At 42.6% G+C, this 22,747-nt stretch overlaps 1 protein-coding gene across 6 annotated transcripts in view; it reads right to left on the reverse strand.

Moving 5' to 3' along the window:
• Positions 1 to 22,747, reverse strand: part of Adgrl2 (adhesion G protein-coupled receptor L2) — a 618,928-nt gene that overhangs the window by 478,110 nt on the left and 118,071 nt on the right. For all 6 annotated transcript variants that reach the window (NM_001302210.1, NM_001302212.1, NM_001302209.1 and 3 more), the window contains 1 exon segment: positions 10,005 to 10,092. The gene's annotated coding sequence lies outside the window, so the exon portion shown is untranslated.

Genomic DNA, 22,747 nt, shown 5'->3' on the forward strand with positions numbered 1-22,747 from the left:
TTCTAATAAAATTAAGACAGAAATTTAGCTAGGCAAAAGTCTCCCGCAGCATTGAAGGGGAGGGGCTGTGAAGAGAGGTAAGGGGAGGAGAGCCAAGGAACCAGAATTGAGATGTAAGACTGAGCCAGTGACACCACGATTTAACTTTAATTCACGACAAAACAGCATCAAACACTCTCTGTCAGTAATACTCACTCAATTTCTCTTAAATGAAGCACGATTTGCCTGCTCCGTGTGTCTGTAAGTACTGATCGCTATTGGAGCCGGGTCTCAGGGCTTCACAGAATGGCCCAAATTTAATTTGAACTGGGGATTGATTTCGTTGCCTTCGAAGGAAGATTTATTTTTCCTCCTCCACAATTGAGCTAGGGCCTGACATTGCAAGTTCATTTCAGTTTTCCCCTTGATTCAATTGCAAGTGACATGAGAACACTCACGTGCTTGGGTCCTTAAGGGATGTCACAACATTGCCAATGATGTCACAAATGGCTAAGAGCGACTCTGTCAGTACCTTGAGAAATATGGATTCCCTATCACGTCTTTTGATCTTGTTCTGGATTTGTTTACTTTTATTTGGTGTGCGTTCCTGTTTGGGTATGTCGGTGCACCAGGCGCATATCTAGTGTCCAGAGAAGCCAGAAGAGGATGTTGGACACCACAGTACTAGATTTACAAATGGTTGTGAGCCACTCTGGGCACTAGGTCCTCTGTACAAGCAAGCAATCAGAGCTCTTAAATGCTGAGCCATCTCTCCAGGCTGCATTCCCACCCCCATCATTTCTTAATTTGGGCTGCTAAGCAAAGCAGAAAAGAACCAGGCCTGCCACGGTCCCCATTCATGAAAACACTGTATATTTAATAGACATTGAATTTATGCCGGAGATTTCCCAATTTATAACTATGTAAATAAAGTTTTATAGACAAGGATTAGGAGAGGATGTGTTTTGTGTATATTGGGTGGTGCGAAAGTCATAAATGTTTCTGTTTCCTCTTCCTGCAGATGCGTGCAGGCGCCCCTTGCTGTAACTCTCAAGGGACTGCCCTTACAGAGAGGCAGGCTCCAGACACTGAGTACTGAGTCCTTAAGGGAGAAGTCTGGCTTTGTGCTTCTCTGGAAATGCAGCGCTTTAGAGAGAGATGGCATTGTGGCATTGTTTTTCTTAGAGTCTTTCCTTCTACTCCCCATCCTGATGCCAGTATGGTTTCCAGAAAATGAAACAATGATTAGTTTATATTATAGCATAGTAGGGTGGGTTTCTCTGTATTTTTCATTGCATGTTTTGGAGGCTGATTTAATCAGCTGTGGTTCTTGTGGAATTGGTCAGGGTTTTCCCCTCCTCCTAAAGTATCATAGAGAGGCAAGACACACCCCTGTCTCTCTAACTTCTCTTTCCAGTTTCCCTACCCACCCCTTACTGCCTTGTCCCCCAGGCTCCCAAAGCAAAGGAACCATCAAGTAGCACAAAACAAGAGGAATTCAGTTAGACATAAATAAAAGGCAAACCTCTTGCTGGCACGATCGGCCCTGATGTCTGTGGTTTAAAATATTGTGTTTTCCTGATTGTTCAGGCATCTCTGATTGTCCTCCTGAAGCCCAGTGGCCTGGGGAACATCCACTCTCTTCAGCTATTCAGTTCTCATGTTTAGCCTTGATGATGTTCAGAAGGGACTGTCCTAACCCTCTCTGGGAATCTACTAAAACAATTACACTTAGCATTTTCCCACAGCTCTAGGATCCAGCACTAACCTGGAGACTGTCTAGTATAGCCTTCAGATTCTGTGAAACACTTGTGTCTTCTGGGGAAGCCTTAGCTCACCTTGAATAGTAGGGTTTTTTTTTTGTTGTTGGTTGGTTGGTTTTTTGCTTTGTTTTTCGATTTTTGTTTATTGTAACTCAATAGATACATTTATTAATTTACAAATAGTAGACTTGGGACATGGCTCAATAGTGAGGCACTTACCTAGCATGTGTGAGGGAGAACTTTGACTCAGTTCCAAGCATAGTACATTTAAAAAAAAAAGGAAGACAAAACAAAACAAAACCAAGAAGTTATTATATTTAAAAGCGGGGCGTAATCACTCAGGCCTAAAATCATAGCATGTGAATGGCCGAGGCAAGAGCATTGCTGTGAGTTCCAGGCCAATCTAGGTCATAGAAGGAGACCCTGCTTCAAAAGAAGAAAGTGATTTACAGGCAGCTCATGGTGACATGCTGTGGCTAGGCTGGGGAAAGGCTTTGTCTCCAGGACTCCACCCAGGGCAAGGTTTCCCATAAAAAAGCTGTGTAAACCAGCTTTGGACGATCACATTCTAATTGCTTTCTGAGGAAGCTGGAGTCCTTACATTTTGGTTATTAAATGAATACAAAAGACAAATATCTAAACCTGGGTAGAACAATCAGGTATTTTAATCGGTGGGAGTAGAACAGCAATGGAATAGGGGCAAAGACCTCCATAGCTGATCAAAAAGTGAATTTTAAATCTTGGGCAAGTCTGCTTGAACAGAGAAAGCTAAGTTTTCATGCAGGGTTATGTTCACCAGATTAAAACTGATGGTCTTAATGGGGCTGGGAACGAAGCAGGCTAGATAGCTGGGAAGTAGGAGGTGAAGCAGAAAAATCTGACTTTTCATATAGCTAATAATGGTTGAGAGAGACGGCCCACCCCCACAGAGAACAGGGACCACATTCCGTAAGGCACAAAAGAGACTTGAAAAACACCTACGACTTAATTTGGGAATGGAGAATAGAGGTGTTTTGTTTTATTATGCACTATATAACCCTATATCAATATATTCTTTAGTTTCTAAGTAATTAAAAACCATCTTAAATGATTTCAGAATTAGCACGTGACGGGCAAAGAGAGCCACACACGAATTATACGCTTGGCTGTATGAAGTTAAGGGTTTTTTTTTTCCTAAACAAACTTAGAACTATGGATACTTGAAGGCTTCTAAGAGTCAGGGCTACACCAGGCCCTTTAACAGCCAAAGCATGTGCTGTCTACTTGGCTCTTATAACTGAGAAAAGCAAATCTTAGACTGTCTAAATTTAGGAACGAGAAAGTAGGATTCAAGATATAGGCACACATATATCGTGTGTGTGTGTGTGTGTGTGTGTGTGTGTGTGTGTGTGTGTGTGTAATCTATTTGCATTTTTTGGCTTGAGTCTAAGGCCCTGTGCACACAAAGCACACATGCTGCTGCTGCTACCTCAGGCCTAGCCTACTGATTACAGTAACTTAAGATAGCAGGAATCGAGAAAAGGACTAGAAACACAGCAGAAAGCTAAAAATACTTCTGTTGCGCGTTGACAGAAGTGATTGTCTTCACGGTTTTTCTTGTATGTTTAGATATTTTTAAATTCCCTGCAGCAGTAGTCCCATTATTGTTGAAAAGTAGAAAGAAGGGGATCAATGGAAACCATGAATCCCACCACTGAATTATCTGTTGATGCAAAATGAATCCGTTTTACTGTCGGTGATGCCTCGAGCTAGAAGGGAAGGAGATTTCCATAGAAGTGCAAAGGTGTTTTATACTTAATTAATTGAGAAGGCTTCGGGCAAAATCAGGGCTCCTGATCAGAAGGCCACGGGCAAGGAAGATTTGATAGACATGGGGGGAACTGTAAGACCACTCCTTAGCAAGGAGAGGGGTTTGTGTGTAACAGCATAACACACACACACACACACACACACACACACACACACACAAAGTTGCAACTGGCAAACTGAAATCGGGAGGAGTTAAACAAATAAAAGGACAATAAGTAGAAGGGAAACTGTCCCTGAACTAAACAACAAAGAACCACAGACAGTCTTTTGTCTTCTCAATGTTGAAATTATTCAAATCCACTGGGAAATCAGTTTATGGAATGAGGAACAGCAACCTGACTCCTAGCCTGACAGACGCCTGTGTTTCTGCCTTAAGTCATCAGCATTGGGTCTGTTTCATTACCTGGGGGCTTTGACTTTCCCTCCAAGAGAAGCCCAGACTGCCTTCACTCTCCCTAATTCACTAGCTCACTCCTGGAGTCATTGATTTTTCTGACTCTGTAGCTTCTGTTTGTAAGATGTTCATTGACTCCATGGGACAGAATGGCAAGTATTGGTTGATGTTAATGTACACACATGCAATAAAGCTGTCAGCCCAGTCATCGTCCTGGTACCCGAACAAAGAGAGAAGACATAACTAGACAATGAAGCATGTTGGAAAGAGGCTAAGAGAACTGTGCTTAAAGAGGCTGGCCTTGGGCCACAGAGAGACGTGGGTTCCAATTCTAGTTCCACCCTTTATGTAGTTGCTACGTTCGGTTGCATTATACTTTTTGAACTTCATTTATGCCTAAGCTGAGAACAGTCTCTTATTCTTAATGTATGTTTTGTGAGAATTGCATGAGGTGTATGCAAGTTAGAGCGTGTAATGGTGGGCTCCCACCAAACTCAACACAGTAAATAGGTAATGTGATTATCGTCATTAGAAACTCAGTCTTCTTGTATATTAACTTATTTAATGTGTGTGCCTATGTGTGTACACATACATGTGCTCATGTGTCTGCCTGTGTGCACATGTGTGAAAGTCAGGGGATCATGTTCATTTGGGAGTTCATTCTTCCCTTCCCCTCTGTGGTAACTGGCGATCGAACTTTTGGCAATAAGCTCCTTCCTTCATTGACTATCTCACTGGCTTTTTAAAGATTAATTAACTTGTCTGTCTATCCATCTGTCCATCTGTCTGTCCATCCATCCATCTGTCTGTCTGTCTATCTGTCTATTTCCTTTTTTGTCTGCTGGAAGTAGATATGGGAACCTACGAATATAAGTAGATGCTACACAATGAATTTTATCTCCACCTCTCGGCTTATCTGAAGTATTAAGACATAATATTTCAGGCCTGGAGAGATGTCTCCAGGGTAAAAAGAAAGCTTGATGCTCTGTCAGAGAACCAGTTTGGTCCCCAACACCCACATCAGGCCACTTTACAACGACTTGTGACTCTGGCTGTAAAAGATCCAGCATCCTCATCTGGCCCCACTCAAATGAACAAAGATATGCTCACATATGTGACACACATAACGCAAATCACAAATCACAAAGAAAGACAATATCTGTACATTCTAGGGGACAGCATCGTAACTCCATACATGTACTTAGTCTGTAGTTATCACGGTGGGGCAATGATACCTCCTTCTCCTCAGGAGGTTGTAAGTTCTACATGGGGAATTTTCATACTGTTTTAAGTACCCGGAGATTTACCTCAGATTGTTGTAGCTGACAACTCATTCACGGCACTATAAAATACTGAAGTGGATTCCAAATTCGGTACATCATCCTTCTGCTCCTTATAACAACCTCCCTGTCGCTCTATCTGATCTCTAACAACTACTGTTCACCTTTTCTTCCATGGCGAGACAGACTTTGCATGCTTGTGCTTTGTTTGGGGGAAGGTGGTTTGCTGGTTGTTTCCTCTTGAGAAAGGTCTCGTTCTACAGCCCAGGCTGTCCTGGAACTTGCTGCATGGGACAGAAGACCCTCAGGGTCCCATGTGCTTAGGTAACTAAGGTGGGAGCCTCGTGAACAGAAAAGTTTTATTTTTCTTTGTATGGGTCAAGTTTTGTATTATTAACACAAGAAAACCGTCCTCCCCCACCTCCCTTAGATGGTAAAGAGCTAATGTGCAGAGAAAGGCACAAAACAGAGTCAACAGTGATATGGTCAGTGGTCCCAGCTTTATTAAGAGATATCCTTCAGGTAGGTCAGACACTAGTAGGAGGCAGCCTGATGGGCCAACAGGGACAGTGAAGGAGACAGCCTTTAGTGGAGGACACTGGTAACTGATGGGTCTCCCAGCCTTTGGGTTTGAGTCAGCCAAGGTGGTCAAATACTTGACAGGAGCAACTTACAATGGGGCAGTTGATTTGAGTTCACCTTTGAAGGGACGTGCAGGTATGCTGGGAAAATCCAGGCGGCAATAGGGGCTCAATTCACGGTCCTGGGAACTTGCGCCTTGCTTACATTTTGCCTAACTGGAGAGCAGACCCACCTGTAGTGGTCAGGAGGAAAGTTAAAGCCTTTACTGACCCACCCCGCAGTAGTCTGTGTCAGTGAGGCTTCACCTCTTAAGGTTCTGCAGCTCCCCAATACAGAATAGCAGCTGGAGCCCAAATATTCAAGCCCATGAGTCTGTGAGAAACATTTCCCATTCACACCATAGCAAGCAGGTTTTGTGAACAGCACACATGTATAACTGAAAAGCCAACGTGTAGGTACCTGCGTCTGGGAAGGGGATTTCCCTTCTTCATCCTAGAATCAGTTCTGCTGACCCCGAGAGGAGGCCCCGATTCCCACTAAGCTGGAGATTTTCATGGATGTCTTTTAGGCCTTTTCCTTGTCTGAGGGGTTAAAGACTCCGGACTGGGACTCCCTGAGCTCCACAATGAGTTGCCCAACTCAGTTAACTCCTCCACCTGCCTTTGAATGACCAGACAGCTCACGGCAAGCATTTGCAAGCATGAGATCCCTTACGGTTTTTCCCAGCAAAGTACAATGCATATAAACGCTATTCATTAAGAAACAGGCTTTGGTGACTGGAGAGTTGGTTCAGCGGTTAAGAAGAGCACTGACTGTTTTTCCAGAGGACCAAGGTTCAAATCCCAACACCCACATGGCAGCTTACAACTGTCTGTAACTCCAAGATCTGACACTCTCGCACAGATATACATGTAGGCAAAAACACCAAGGCACACAAAATAAAAATACATAAATTATAAAACTTCAAAAAGAAACACAGGCTTTATAGAATAATTCATTCCTCTGGCTGAACATCCCTTTTTTGGGGGACTACCTATGAATATTTTTTATATGTTGATTTTATTTGTACAAAATAAATCACAGAGATCTCTGCATGAAACCAAAAAGATTTAGTTTACATGTTTTTATTGGAGTGTGGTGGTTCATCTCAATGGTCAGCTTAATGAGGTTTAGAGTCACCTGGGAGGTGGAGGGCTGGGGACATCTGTTGGGGAATATTTTCACTGGGTTAATTGTTGCAAGAGCGCCTGCCCACTGTGGGTGGCTCCAGACCTTGGCTTGGGATTTGGACTATACACAAAGAGAGGAAGTGGGCTGAGCAGGGATACTCATTGCATTCTGCCCTGTGGTACAACCAGCTCCCTCAGCTTCCTGCCCTTCGTGCTGTGATGAGCTGCAACATGGAACTGTAGGTCTGAATACATCCCTTCTCCTTCCACTGTTTTCTCACAGTAATAGGAAAAGAAACTAAAGATCCGAAGAATCAAATTACGAACTGTCTACTCTCGATGTTTAACGAGCCACAGACAGCAGACTCAGGACCAACTGCGTATTACAGTCTGCTAAATATTTTTGTTGCTTAAGAGTTTTTCTCTAAATATCATCCTTCACATTTGAGGTTCCTTTTTACCATTTCTTAAAATTATGTCAGAAATCTTAGCCAGATAAATGCTAATTACTCTAAATCACTCAGACAGTACCACTGACAATTTGGGACTAGAGCCCAACCTGTTCCCTTGACTGAACAGGCATCCATCCCTGTCCTTTCTGTTGCCATAGTGATCAGTTTACAGACAGCATTAGATTGGGAAATGATGCCTGATCACTTTGCTGTAGCGTTTAGAATTTCTGAAGCAGCGCGGCAAAAGCGTTGTTTTAATATCTAGTACTGCACCCTATACAGTTGCATTGCTACCGATGTATTCTAGTTTTTTTTTAAGACACAGTATATACTGGGTTATATTTTTAAAAACAAAACAATGAAGGAAGTAACTCAGAATTACAAAGGAGAAAACCATCTTTTATTTTTACGGAAAATGTTTTTCCCTTATAAATAACCTATTAGTAAGACTTGTGGCTATCACCTCTGTTTTGCTAACTTTTGCCTTTGACAATGAATATTAATGCTATCCCTTGTGAATATGATTGGAGTATCAGGCTTATATGAAGCTAAGTGGCAGAGGACATATTTTGCATGTACGTAGCCAGAATTAAAACCTCGGGGTCATACACACATACACAAATTATAATAGTATGACTAATCAAGATGACTCTGATTCGATTTAGCTCTTACTATAATGAATAGTTTTCCGTAGCTCAGTAGACCCCTTATTAAAACTTAAAATATCATTTTATCTTGAATTGCTAATGGAGATACGTCTGAAAGAAACGATAGCATTTGTAATACATTCTAAGTAAAATAGATGGTATTTCTACACACAAACATCTCAGTAGCATATACTGTATTTAGTGTCATTTTGGAAACAGGATGTGATTCATCCCTGTGTGGTCATCAGCATGACAATGGCCAAGGACAATTTAGAGATGAGGAGTGTAGGTCCTAAAGAAGTTGACGGTCAACGACCTTCGTACTGACTCCTGATGGCGGTCTAAGGCTCTAAAAATGCTGCCCCAGAGGAAAGCAACATGGTGGGATCAAGCAGTGACTTGGTCTTGTCTGGCCTCACAGCACCATGATTTTGCTCCTGAGGAGAGAAGGAGGAGTGTGCATAGGCGCACAGGCAATTGGCGGGCCCACTGGAGAGATGAAGTCATTAGCTGTCCATAGGCTCATTAAACTCTAACGGTGGTCATAATCATTGCTGTGATTTGGAAGCACTGCCTTCGCTCCCCTGAAAGCCTTTTTGTTTTGCAGGCTCCTTTTCATTCAGCCTACTGAAAGGCTATGCCAATGGATGTTTGCATGTTTCCAAGATGGCAAAGAGCCTTCTAATTGCTTCTCCCACTGCACCGTGTGCTGGCAGGATAGAAACCCAGTTTCGGATCCCATGATCCCTTCTGTCACCTTAGGGTTCACCAGCACACATTCACCAGCAGTGGGATGGTGATGGCTTTCCTTCCTGACATTCCCTGGAATGCATGTTGTTACTCCTTTGAAGAGAGAGGGATTTGGGAGTTTGGTTTTCTTTAATAATTCCCACATGGTTAGGGAGAGTTTAGCCCATGGGAACCACTGGACTGTATCCAGTACCACCACCACCACCAACTCCACTAAAATTCATTCTATTATTAACCAAGATATCCACAACTATTGATAACAGTAATACAGAAAACCACCAAGTTTGCAGCCTCTAGGCGTGGAGCGTCTGAGACAAACAGAGACGATACAACATGAACACTATAGTTAATCAATAAATTTCATGCTTGCCACCCAGCAATATTACAAATGTTCCTAATCTACTGGCTTGATCACATGGGTTCACAGCCCATGTCTACAGATACAAAATTTTTCCCGTATTTCTCTCATTTTGTAGAGGAGAAATCTGAGTCCTGTAGTTACGTGGGCAGAAGCACCATAGAAAATGGCAGAAACACTACTTGGGATATCAAAGTAATACAAATTCAAATTCAGTTTGGTGCAAAAGCCTAGGCCTTCGGTGGTTACAGGTAGAGCTGACCACTGTCTGGGAGAGTGGTAGCTTCTAGGAATTATTACTCTTAACCAGGAAAGCAATAGGCAGTGACAGACAGTGGGTTAGACAGAAGGAACCTATTATTAAGGACTTCATCGCACCTCGCTTTATCAACCAGCATCCTCTCTAAAAGCCTTCAGCCTATCCTTCACCGACTAGCGTCCTTGGGAAAAGTAGCCCCAGCTGAGGTGCTTTATCCCTTTACAAAGGCATGCATTCTGGTGACTTCTTGCTCCATGCAGTGCTAATTCATCTCTGCTTAACTGGGATTTGTGATGCCCACTCACATTCCAAGGCAGGCGTACTCTCCCTTCCCAAGAATCCTTTTGTCCAACACAGAGAAAAGTAGGCAGCCAGCACAGAGCAACTAACCAGAAGCCGCACATGCAGTGATTCAGGTTTTCAGTTCTACCCGGGACCACATTTAACCCCAAAGCAAAGGCTCATTGAATGTCATAACTTAGAAGAATCACCCACAGGCAAACACCACCCTTGTCCATGATGATTGAATTCACACCGTAGCCAAAACCATCCTGCGACTTACTTTGAAATTCATCGTTTATCTTTAGAAACTATGTAGGCTCCATAGTCTTCGGAGTGAGCTCCGGAGTTTAGAGGAGGTAGCCTGCCACCTAGAACAAAGACAAAACACTCAATGTTTCAAATTCATCATGAAAGAAAAAAAAAAAAAACAATCAAGAGGTGGAAGGTGTTCTTGTCCGCACATTCGGTGTTTTGCTTCAGAGTCTAGGGATGAAGGCAGCTACTGATACCAAGGGACACCGGACAGCAGAACCACCATGTTTGTATCTGGTGTTTGAGCAATCAGTTCACGTGAAGAGAGCGAAGGCTACAAATGAGTCCTGGAAATGAACAATGTAACCGAACCCAGGAGGGAGGAGCCTGCTGCCACCCACTTAGGGAGACCTGTTAGTCAGAAGGTCAATTTCACTCTTATCTCAGTCATTAGGCAGCCATTGATACCACCTGCTCACTTCAAACATCCAAACACGGGCCAGACATCAGAAAGCTGACACCATGCTGCAAACCCCTCTCTTTGTACAGAGTGACAGGAGGACCAGGGCCCAACTCTGACCCCGAGATTCTGGGCATCTGCTACTCCATCAGACACAGGGGGGAGGGTGAATCAGAAGTCAGGTCTCCATGGGTAGGGAGAAGACAGATACGCCAAAACACAGGAGCTAGGAAACGCGAAAGTCAGCTGGAACTCAAGAAATATTTAATACACTGGGGGGAGTCTCTCCTCTGAAATAATTCTATCCTTCAGATTCAAAGTGGTGATTCTCTAAAAATACACGGAGTTCTTTAGTTAACTTTATCGATTTTGAGAACCACTGACTCCGTTAGGTGTGTGGGGAAGGCACGCTCTCTGGTTGGGTTGTCAGTTGTTAATAGCCAAGGTTCGAAAGTAACTCCATGGGATTCCTGAGGAAAAAGCCAGTTCCTCCCCAGTGGAAGAAAGGGAAGATAGTTCCTACAAAGTGGCAGTTGACCTTGTCCTGAAGTAGCTACTGTCTGCTTCCTTTAGCCTCTCCAAACCTTTCAATCTTTTCTTAACTCCTTACACTCACGGAAACCTATAGACGCCTAAGGGGAGATCAACAAATGATTCCACTTACACGACAAATGAATAGATATGGCTTCCTTCTTTCTTTCCTTCCTTCCTCCCTCTCTCCCCCTTCCCTTCTTCCTCCTCCTCCTCCTCCTCCCCCGAACCCCAGTCTTCTTCTTCTAATTTGGGACAAAGTCTCCTTAGGTAGCATGTTGTCCATGAGTACTTACTGCCTCAGACACTAAACTGTTGAGATTGAAGGGTGCACCAGCATGTCTGCCTCTTAGGTTCATCGTTTTTTCTCTCCTCCCTCCTATCCTTCCTATAAGCGACTTGCACTTTTAGTAGCTATGACCAGTTAAGGAGTCATTAAGGAAGGTCTGTTTCCTTTGCTCTTAGTCTAGTCTAAAGCACCTTGTCAGTGGTTCCTTGCTAACTTGGGAGGGGGATGGTAAAGTTAGCCGGCTATCTTGCTTGAAGCTCTGGGCCTGCTAACTAATTTCAGTTCTCATGCTCCCTTCTGTCTCTGAGAGCCAAAGTATCATATGTAGGTTCTGAATACTTAAAATTCATTCCTAATTAAGCTATGTGTAGATGGATGGATTTTCTATCAAGCGATTCTCCAATCTGTAGCAGAAAATGAAGCAGCATCTCTGGTCTGAGACAGAAATGAGGTTAATCAAGATGCTGTGCGAGAATCTACTTTCTAATAAAAAGTCTTCCTTGGCGGTTTTCTAAAGTACAGGAATCCGAGATGGGCTAACCTTTTATATATTTTATTTCAATATCTGCGGTGCTGAGGAATTAACCCAGGATCTTACACTTGCTAAGCAGGTTTTCTTCCGGTCAGCTACAGTCCCATCTCATTAGTATAAATTGAGGTTATTTATTGAATTTAAGTATGATAGTAAATTTATACAGCTCTCATTCTTTGTCTCATGTAAAGATCAGTTGAGAGGGAACAAAGAAGATTTCAGGGACCAGAAATTTTGAGATTTCAGCATAAGTATGAGACGATAAGTCCGCCATGAACTGAAGGGATAAATGAGGACTTTAAAGGTGTGAACACAAGATAGAATCAGGTAGGTAAAAGGGGCAGAAGGGTTGGTCTTAGAATGGGGGATGAGTGGGGGCGGGGATGTGGCTCAGTCTGTAGAGTGCTTGCCAAGTAGGGTAAAGGTCGAGTCTAAACCTTAACATCAGCTCTGCATGCAGCACACTGCTGCGTGCCTGTGATCTCGGCTCCTGGAAGGTGGAATTGGTTATATCAGAAGCTCAGTACATATCTTGAGTTCCACAGTGAGTTCATGGACTGTCCCAGGAGCACGCATTACATGCCCGTTCGCATATAACAATGTTTTCAATAAGCTTGGCCACAGACACCCAAGTTCAGCCATTCCCCTGCCTCAGCCTCCCATGCAGCTGAGATTAACATGCACCTGGGTCCTGCTTTCTTCAAGATGTGAAATTACTTTCTCTGAAGAAATTTCCGACTTCCAAACACCAGCGCTTCCTTTGTATATTAAGTCTAACGCAGGTAACTACTTGATCCACAGTGATACCGTGTTTGCAGATGTAAGACCAAGACTGTAAAACCCTCGTGAGAAATAATGCCCTGTAGGGGAGAAGGTGTTAACAGGAAAGTTCCCAACGACACTAAAGCAACGTTTTTACCTGCCGAATTCAAGTGAACAGAGAAGAGTAGACAATTCACAAAAAAAAAAAAAAAAAAAAAAAAATCTCAAGAATTAAAATAGTACCGGTTTAGAGGGGAAAAGTGCATCTGGCATTCTCTCATCTGGGGAAGGGCAAAGTGAAAAGCCTTTTAAACGAAACGGGCGAACATGCAGTTTGCCTTACGTTCAAATAAAGATATGCTCAACTTCCAAAACGTTAAGCAAACTTCTTTGCCTTGAACATGTGCATCTCTTTCCCTTCTCACGCTGCCTGCTCTGTTGTGATAAAATCTCCTCCCTCTCTGCACTGTCCCTTGAAGAACAGGGACAATTATTGAGGTGGACCAATTCCACTCTGCTGTCTTCTATGGCACAGCAGGGGAAGGTTTTGCTGTCCTCCAGGACCACGCCTTAGGCACCACACGGTCGAAGTCCAAGATTAGCTACACATCCCAGTTCTTGTCCTTTATAAGTGCACCGGTGGATAAGGAGGGGATTGCCTGTTGACTTTGCAGCTCTGTCCATTGAACCCAGGGCCTCAATTCTGGGCAAGTAATCTACTATAGAGTTCCACACTAAGCCCAGAAGGAGCTAGTTTTCCCAAAGAACAACTGCTCTTAACAAAACAAAACATCCCACAGATTACGTGTTCATGGTTCATTTAGTGAGGTGAATGTCCGAAGTCTCAGGGCTAAAGTTGACTGTACACCAGGCCTAAGAAACACAGGTGAAGTGGGAGGAAGTTTGGATATTCTTCAAATAGCAGCACGCAGAATAAGTACGTTCCACATTCAACAAGTGCTGAAGAGCTTATAAGAGGTGCCTGGCCTTTGTGGGAAAGGGAGAGGCTCTCATGGAAGTCTACCCTACCTTAGGAGAGTGAAATTCATACAGAGACCATTGTAGTTAGGGTACCTCCTGCTGTGATGAAACACCTTGACCAAAAGCAACGTGGGGAGAACAGAGTTTATTTGGGTTACGCTTCTCCATCACAGTTCATCACCAAAGGAAGTCAGGACAGGAATTCAGACAGGACAGGATCCTGGAGGAGGGAGTTGGTGCAGAAGCCATGGAGGAGTGCCGCTCACTGGTTTGCTTTTCAGGGTTTTCTCAGACTGTTTTATTATAGAACCCAATCATAGCATTGCTCACATGTACTGGGCCTTCTCTATCACCCAGCAATTAGATCTGAGATGCTTGCTTGACTACAGCCTGACCTGATGGAACCATTTTCTGAGGTTTCAGCCTTCTCAGGTGTCTTAACCATAGGTCAAGTTGATATAAAACCATCCAGGACAGAGAACAGGGTTTTTAAAACATTTTCCCCCTGTGATCTTGTTTTACCCAAGAAGATTGTATGGCCTCCTAGGCCTGAAGACGTAAAAGAGAAATGAAAACTGGGGATATAGCTTAATAGTAGAGAGTTTGCCTTAGCATGTGCTAAGCCCCGAGTTCAATCTCTAGTACATAAGCAATAGAAATTAGAGTTAAAACATGTATGCAAATCAAGCATTTACTGATAATAGGTCTTAGACATGCTGTAAGCCCATCTTTTCTTATACAAATAATTCCATAGTTTTCTAAATTCCAAAGCAGGGTTGGATACTAATGAGACGGATGGGTTATTTATGTTGACACACAAACTTAAAGCCATATCTGACCCTGTAGGACATGAGGCAGCTTCGGTGTTTTCCAGTGACCATTGGTATTGTCATTTTATAGTGGCTAGGACTATGGCCTCACAGAAACATGGAGCACAAATAGGGAGCAGTATATTTAGGGCTGTTTCTAATATATATTTAGAAACCACTGGAAATCCCATCCTAGTCTTAGGCCAGAATGAGTGTAATAATTTGGTTTAAGGAAGCCCAAGTCAGAGCCAGGTGGTAGCAGTATGACCTTTTACCCCAGCACCTGGCTGGGAAGCAGCTGCAGGTGGATTTGAGTTCGAGGCAAGTTGGGGAGACCCGATGGCTATTCTTGTAGTCTATTTAATGACATATGGAATTAACTAACACCAAAGAACTGGCCACGCCTGTGAAGATTTTTTTTCTTATTTAAATCATTTGAATTGAGAAGAGCTATTTCTAATCTGGATCCTTGAGACAGGAATGAACCTTTAATCCTTTAATGAACCTTTAATTTGAGATGGAAAAACATCACGCCTTGTGCTGTTTAAGAAAGACGTGAAAGAAAGAAGCTCTGTATCTCTTTAGTTGCTTCCTTGTTCTTTCTTCTGTTAGCAAGTCCATTTCTTCACTATCATTAGGACACATACCTCTGGGGTTCTGGCATACACTGAAGACCATTTGAGATACCCAGCCTCAGGGACTGAAAAACTAGGCAGTCATTGTTGGATTAGCTGGACCACAGCCTGTAAACCATTCTAATAAAACTTCTTTATCCCTTCCTTCTATCTATCTCCCTCTAAATATACATTTATATGTTTAAATATATAAAAATATAAGTAATAACTATAAGTATATATTCATTTTAACAAATCCATATATTTATTATGATATATAGATATAAAATATATTAAACATACATATTTATATATTTAGAATTCATTCTATAAGTTATGTTCCTCTAGATAACCCTGTCTAATACATGGAGGGAAGGGTTTATGTGACTTATACTGCCACATTGTATTAGCCCATTATTGAAGGAAGTAAGAGCAGGAATTCCGAGCAGGAACCTAAAGGCAGGAGCTGATGATGCAGGGGTACTGTTCAGAGGAGTACAAGCCCTAGAGGGGTACTCCTTCCTGGCTTCCTTCTTAAAGTTTGCTCAGACTAGGGATGGTCCCACTCATAATGGACTTGGCCTTCCCCATCAATTAATAATTTTAAAAATGCCCTACAGGCTTGCCTGCCACCAGATTTCTGAAGGTATTCTCTCTACAGAGGCTCCCTTCTTTAGGATGACTTAGTTTGTGTCAAGTTGACGTAAAACTAGCCAATAGGAAAGCTGTGGAGCTTCAGGAAGCTTTGCTGTTGACGTTGGTACGAAAGCATGCACAGCACCCTGTGTATGCTTTGTGTTCAGAACCAAGCTTTCAGTGAAACCATGTGATGCCAGCACCCTGGGCCAGCATTGCCAGAAACCTGTTTGATGCTGAAATTATTTTTTGTTCATTGTGTATTCAGTAACTTTCAGTTACATAACTTCATACATGGTGGAAACTCAAGAGTTTATGAAGACCTATATAGTGAGCAGGGGCGTGCAGGGATGAGCAGGAAATATCATGATTTGAGAGCATTTAGACAGAGGTATGTGGGGATTAAGCTTAAAGAAATCTAGGACAAATTTATTGGATAAAAGATCCTAAAGATTTTTTTACTCTGTTCTCAGAGCAACAGGAGGATATTGAAATGGAAATAATTATACTTCAGAGGGTGAATGCTAACCAACCAAGCTCACAGAGCTGCTACAGGAACCAAAAGGGAGATAAGGTTATATCTGTGCCCATGTCTTTTCTTTCCCAAAATCTTAGCAAAGTCCTGAGGTGGCGTGAAAAAGTTTAACAATCCAGCCTGGAGAAAAACATTTTTGTTTGTTTTTTTGTTTGTTTGTTTGTTTTGCAATTTTTGATATGGATGGTATCCTAATTTCACTTCTGTTGCTATGTTAAAACATATTGATCGAAAGGAGCTTAAGAGAGAAAAGAGTTAATGTAGCTGACAGGCAGGCTCATGCTCAGACCCACATAGGGAATGACTCTGCCCACAGTGGTCTGGGCTCTCCTACATCAATGAACAGTCAAGACAATCCCCTACAGACAAAAACCCAACTATTTTTTGTGTGGTCTCAGAATTGGGACTTCTTTCTCAGGTAGTTGTAGGTTGTGGCATGTTGACATTTAAAATTAACAAGGTATAGTACCACATGTCTTAGTTACTTTTCTATTACTGTGATAAGATACCATGACCAAGACACCTTATAAAAAAAAAGAAAGCATTTAGTTTAGGGCTTCCCACAGGATTAGAGTCAATGTCAGTAGGAAGACAGGAAGGAAGGATGCTGGTGCTAAGAGCTCACATCTCCATGCTCAAGCATGAGACAGAACCAGCTAAGTGGGAATGGCATTAGCTTTTGAAAACCCAAAGCCCAACACCAGTGATAGAGCTCCCCCAAACAACGCCATGCCGAGTGATTTCCCCAAACAGTTCTACGAACTGGAGAACATAAATATACATGAGCTTGCTGGGACATTCTCATTGAAACCATCACACCATGTTAGTGTTATTCGCTGGTATTTCCATATCAGCTACAAATATGGTATCCTTCTATGGGAAGACATAATCCACATCAGTCTCAGTGATATTCTTAACACAGAGACGATGATACCTTAAAAAGGGTCAAGCATGGATTCCATCTTGACCATGAAAAAATTTCACGTAAATAGAAAAATAGTAAAATGTATCACAATGGTTAGAAATGACCAGTTTTATATATCCGTTTTGTATGCTTCTAGTTTAAATCTCTATTCTAAATGTATGCAATGTAAGTTTTAAAAAAGAAAAGGTACGTTCCAAAATCCTGGAAACCAGATGATTTAGACTGGTGACAGGGCACCTTTGTCAAGTCATTCTTGGGCATACATTTTAGTTCCCTGTTTTTTTGTCTTGGGAGAAGGGTCCTGGAAATTCAGATCCAAGCTTCCTCGTGTCTTCCACACATCTCACTATGTTGATTAAGGTTCCTATTAGTAACAAGATTCTTTTCCTCAAACAGGCCAATAGTTGAAGCTGGTGAGGGAGGTGGCATGATGACACGCCCACGGGGACTGGCGACTTAGAGACTTGTGGTTCACCCTTCCTCCTTCTTGTGTTCCATCAGGAGAGCAGAATTTTCTTTTCAACTACAGGCTTATAACTTGGAGCACAGCTCGTTTACAGCCTCTGCCCACATTATCACTTGGCTTGGCTGTTGTCACGTGACCTCCTCTTTAGGGAAAACCAATGGACCCTAAAATAAAATGATCACAAACATACAATGAAGGTAGCTGAGTTCTTGGGCGTTGGCAATGTTGCTTGAGTTTGAGATGGCCTCGGAAGGGACAATCATAATATTTTTCAGGCTGTCTTGTCTTGATTTATAATTTGAATCTCCATAAATGATAATAGAGAGGGCAATTATCAAAGAAATGGAAAGGGTAATTATCATTAAATTGAAAACACATCACACATCCAACACGATGGATGTCTGAGCTAAAAACAGATTTTGTGGATCTTGCAACTGTTCCAGAGGAGTTTAATGGAAGCAACTTAGTCTCCCACCTCCTCTAATTAGCCAGATGACTTTGCACATACCCTCCCCACCCCCTTTTTCTTTCCCTCGAATGAGAACACAAGAGCTGTTCATCTAAATAGGGATATGACTTAGGATCTGTGAATTTATGAGACTGAAGCAATTGTCTACTTAGTATAAAAAAGAATTTCCTTTATATTCTCTCTCTCTCTTTCTCTCTCTTTCTCTGCTGTGTGTGTGTGTGTGTGTGTGTATGTGGTGTGGAGGTGTGAGGTATGTATGTAGAGGTGGTGTGTGTGTATGTGTATGTGTGTATGTGTGTGGTGTGGAGGTGTGAGGTGTATATATGGAGGTGTGATGTAGTGTGTGTGTGTGTGGTGTGCATGCGGTGTGATGTATGTATGTGGAGGTGTGGTATGTTGTATGTGTGTTTGTGTGCACATGCTTGTATGCACCTCAGAACGAGTGTAGATGTCAGAGAATAACCTCGAGGGCTACCATTTGCTGCCTACCTGGTTTTAAACAAGGTTTTTTTATTTTGACCCTTGACAGACCTCTGGGGTTCTTCAGTCGTGTCTCCTATCTCATTGTACCAGCCCTCGGATTGTGAACCACTGAGACATCTGTCTGGCTTTTTCCTGATTTTTGGTGATTTGGATGCAAGTCTTCAAACCTGTGGGGCGAGTACCTTACCAGCTGACTGACTTCCCCCACAGTGGGGTTTTGGAGCTCTTGTCTCTACCTGTGTAATTATGGGGGTGAGGTGGGAGGTGCTCCTTTCACCTCTACCAAATATTGCAATAAATAAGCTTAAGTGAGGTGGCACGGTTTTTGTTCGTGAGCATAAATATCAGACTGACCCTGACATTGTCCTAAAAGGTTTTGTTTGAAGTAAATCAAATGAGTTATAATCCAAGCTCCAGGCGTTCGTTATCATGACTGGAGAATGAAAGGAATAGATAAAAGCTCATGGATACTGCTCATAGACAATTCCTGTCAGCTAGGTCTGCTCCTTTAAGGAGCCAATGGTCTTAGAAAATGGTGGGGGTGGGGATCTAAAAGGAAGATTCCCTTCGTTAGGTTTTTAGAGCCGGAGCAGTAATTATTGCGTGGATTCTGATGTCTGCTAAAGAGACTCTTCCTTGTGTAATTTGATCCAATCAGATTTTAGCAGTGAGTTACCAGAATATCCCTACTCACAAGAATGTCCCTTCTCAAAGGAAATGTTTACTTAAGCAGCCGAGGCCCTGGCCTATTGATGGTCTCAATGTGTGCACCATGACGAAACGCTCTGGGGGTCTCCAAACGCCAAGTGAATTTTGTAGTCATTTTTTCTGGGTCGCTGTTTTTAACTCTACGAATAGAGCCTAGCATGTGTCACTGGACAGGGCTTGACGAGATGGAACGTGTTTACTTGAGGCAAAAGGACCATAGGTGATGTCAGCATGTGTGGCTATTCTGTGTTACCGATCTGGACATCATGGTAATGGACAAAAAGGGAGACCAGTTGTTCGAAAGTCAAAAGGAAAGAAGCCTCAATTGCCCGTCTTTTGATGGTTATACTGAAGTATCTGCGATTTCGATCTTTCTGACATCTCATGTCAAATTGCCTTTGTAACTCAACCCCCAAAACAGATCAATACAATCTTACTATGCTCAGTGTGACTCTCAGAGCTACGCTCTCCTCAGCCTGGAGGCCTGGGCTGCACCTGCTGGTTTGCTTATTGGGGTGTTGAGTGCACACTGTACTATCTCCTGGCCAGGGGTATGTGACATCCATGCCGGATAGGATAGTCGTCTTCTGAGGAGAATTCTCCAGTGGATCATCTGTTTTTTCCCCAACATTCATTCTCCCCAGATTCCACAGCTATATGAGGAGTACTTCATTTTCATATTCTGGTGTTTCCGAGTATTGTTCTAAGTCAATACTCCCCATGAGCTGTAATGTTTGAAAAACAAAAAAGGCAGGGCAGGAAACAGTTGAAACTTCTAGGCATGCTACCCACCACAGACTGACAGAATCACACTTGTAGATCTATAAATTGTTATCTCGAATTGTCTAGTTCCTTATTATTTTGAAGGATAAATCATCTTGACCAATATCGAGAACCCCACAAGTTCTGAGCAAGTGGAGAGACACACAGCCAGACATTAGGCAGAGCTTTGGGGAGTCCTGTAGAAGAGGGGGAGGAAGGATTATAGGAACCAGAGGGGTTAGGACACCTCAAGAACTAGGGTCACATAATCAACTAAGCAGGGCTCACAGGGGCTCACAAAGACTGAAGTGACCACCAAAGAGTGTGGATGGGTCTGCACTAGGTCCTCTGCACATACCTTATGGCTGTTAGCTTGGTGTTCTTATGGGACTCCTAACAGTGGGAGTGGGGGTATGTCTGACTCTTTAGCTTGCTCTCGGGACCCTTTTCCTCCTACTAGGCTGCCCCATCCAGTCATGATGTGAGGGTCTGTGCCTAGTTTATTGCATCTTGTTATGCTGTGTTCAGGATATCCTGGGATACCTGCTCATTTCTGAATGGACAAGAAGGAACAATGAATCTGGGGGGAGGGGAGCTGGGGGGGAATCTGGAAGTAGTAGAGGAAGAGAAAACTGTGGCCAGGATGAGAGAAGGATAAACAAATTTTAAAATCATGAGGGAACAAATATCAAAAACTCAAACAACAATAATAACAAGAAGTAGATTTTATTTTTTCTTTTTCTTTTTTGTTTTGTATTTGAAATTTCCCACTGTGATGTGGGAGCACAGCTCAGTGGCAGACCACTTACTTAGATCTGCTGGAGCTTTGGGTTCAAGGCGCAGCACTGAAAAGAGAAAAATTCCCCCCAAATTCTGACTAGTTTGAATTTACTGAACTCTTGTTTAGCAGTCGTTACTAAGTGATTTACATTCTGTGGGCCCTCTTGAGGCTGGGGAATTTCCCTTGAATTACAGGAAGTCCCTCTCTCAACATGACATGTACTTCCCTTGATGTCACAATTCCTCTGATAAGTATAAACATTTATTTTTAACATGGTCCTTAGATCTTACTCAGTATTTGGTTTCAATCCTTGTGTCAAGGACAGATAAAGAAGAAAGGTCAGCTTGTGGGTCAATACACTCACACATTGAATGTGGAGTTAGTGAAAACTGAACAATACTGTTTTTGGATTTTTTTTTTAATGTGTCTTGAAATGTCAAAAGAAGTTGTGAAAAACACAACAGAAGAGAGAGGGAGAGAGAGGGAGAAAGAGAGGGAGAGAAGAAGAGAAGGAGGGAGGTGGAGGGGGAGAGGGAGAAAGAGTTCTCCAAGAAGAAGCATAAGCAAAATAAAATTCAGGTCAAAAAACTTCATTGGTGATATTTTAGAAGATTGGTGCATTTTTTTTGCAAGTTATGATCATCCCTTTTTCCTACCTTTCATCCTCCCCAGATTCCACAGCTACATGAGAAATATCCCCATTTTCGTTTTTTGCTGGTTCTGAGTATTGTGGACCAAGCCAGTACTCCCCTACTGAGTTTCAATATAAAACCACCACCGCCACCACCACCACCACCACCACCGCCACCACCACCACCACCACCAACAACAATATAAACCAAACAGCTTTCTAAAGTAGGGGACAGGCAAAGCTTCTATGCAACAAGCCCAGCATGAATGTTTAGAAACACAGAACTACAACTGTAAACTGGTTCTGTTCGAATTGAGCATCTCTTATTATTTTGAGGGATTGTTTGTCTTGGCCAGTAAACATATTCTAAACGACAAAGAAGTGTTCTTTTTGGTTGTTGTTGTTGTCTGTTCTCTGTTTTCACACGAATTCAAGGTTACATTTTGGGTTATTTGAGAAGTTATCAGAAACAAAAACGAGAGCTCACACAGCAGGCAACAAGGAGAGCTGAGCCCTGGCCCGCTGATTCTCAGGTCTTTAACTGTGCTAGTTTTTAACTAACATAGGCCTGTTTCTCGTGCGTTGTGTTTCCTAGGATGTTCTTGTGTATGTGCTTCCTTATATTGAACTGTTTCTGTGAAAGCTACGTGCACACAGCTCAGTAGTAGAAGAGTTAATTAGCATGGACAAGGCCTTGGGTTTGATCAGCAACAAACAGAGATACAGAGCAATTTCCCTATGCGGACCAAGGTTCATCCTTGTGTTCTTGTTTACTTGGACAGGTGTCCTGGCTCTGAAGGATATCTCCAGACCTTGAGTTGTTAAGACCGGATCCTGTTATATTATATAACCTAGGCCTCAGATCTCAAGTGCCGAGAATACGGGTGTGTGATACCACACCTGGCTTAGCCTCATTTTTAATATTCTCATAGCCCTACCTTACTCCTCAAATCTTTATTTCCTCCATTCCTATATTCTCTGGAGACACATTTGACTGTTAGGTCACCAGCTATTCACAGCGCTGTCATTACAGTCTCAGATAGTCTTTAAATCTCTGGGTGGTGTGTGTGTGTGTGTGTGTGTGTGTGTGTGTGTGTGTGTGTGTGTATGAGAGTGTGAGTGTGTGTGAATGTGTGTGTGTGAGTGTATGTGTGTGTGAATGTGTGTGAGTGTGTGTGTATGTGCGGATGAGTGTGTGAGAGTGTGTGAGTGTAGGTGAGTGCGTGTGTATATGTGTGAGTATGTGTGAATATGTGTGTATGTGTGAATGTGTGAATGTGTATGTGTGTGAGTGTGTGTGTATGTGTGGATGAATGTGTGAGAGTGTGTGTGTGATTGTGTGTGTGATTGTATGTGAGTGTGTGTGAGTGTATATATATGTGTGAGTGTGTGAGTGA

The sequence above is a fragment of the Rattus norvegicus genome, chromosome 2 (genome assembly GCF_021556685.1).
Source record: "Rattus norvegicus strain SHRSP/BbbUtx chromosome 2, alternate assembly SHRSP_T2T, whole genome shotgun sequence".
Lineage (NCBI taxonomy): Eukaryota > Metazoa > Chordata > Mammalia > Rodentia > Muridae > Rattus > Rattus norvegicus.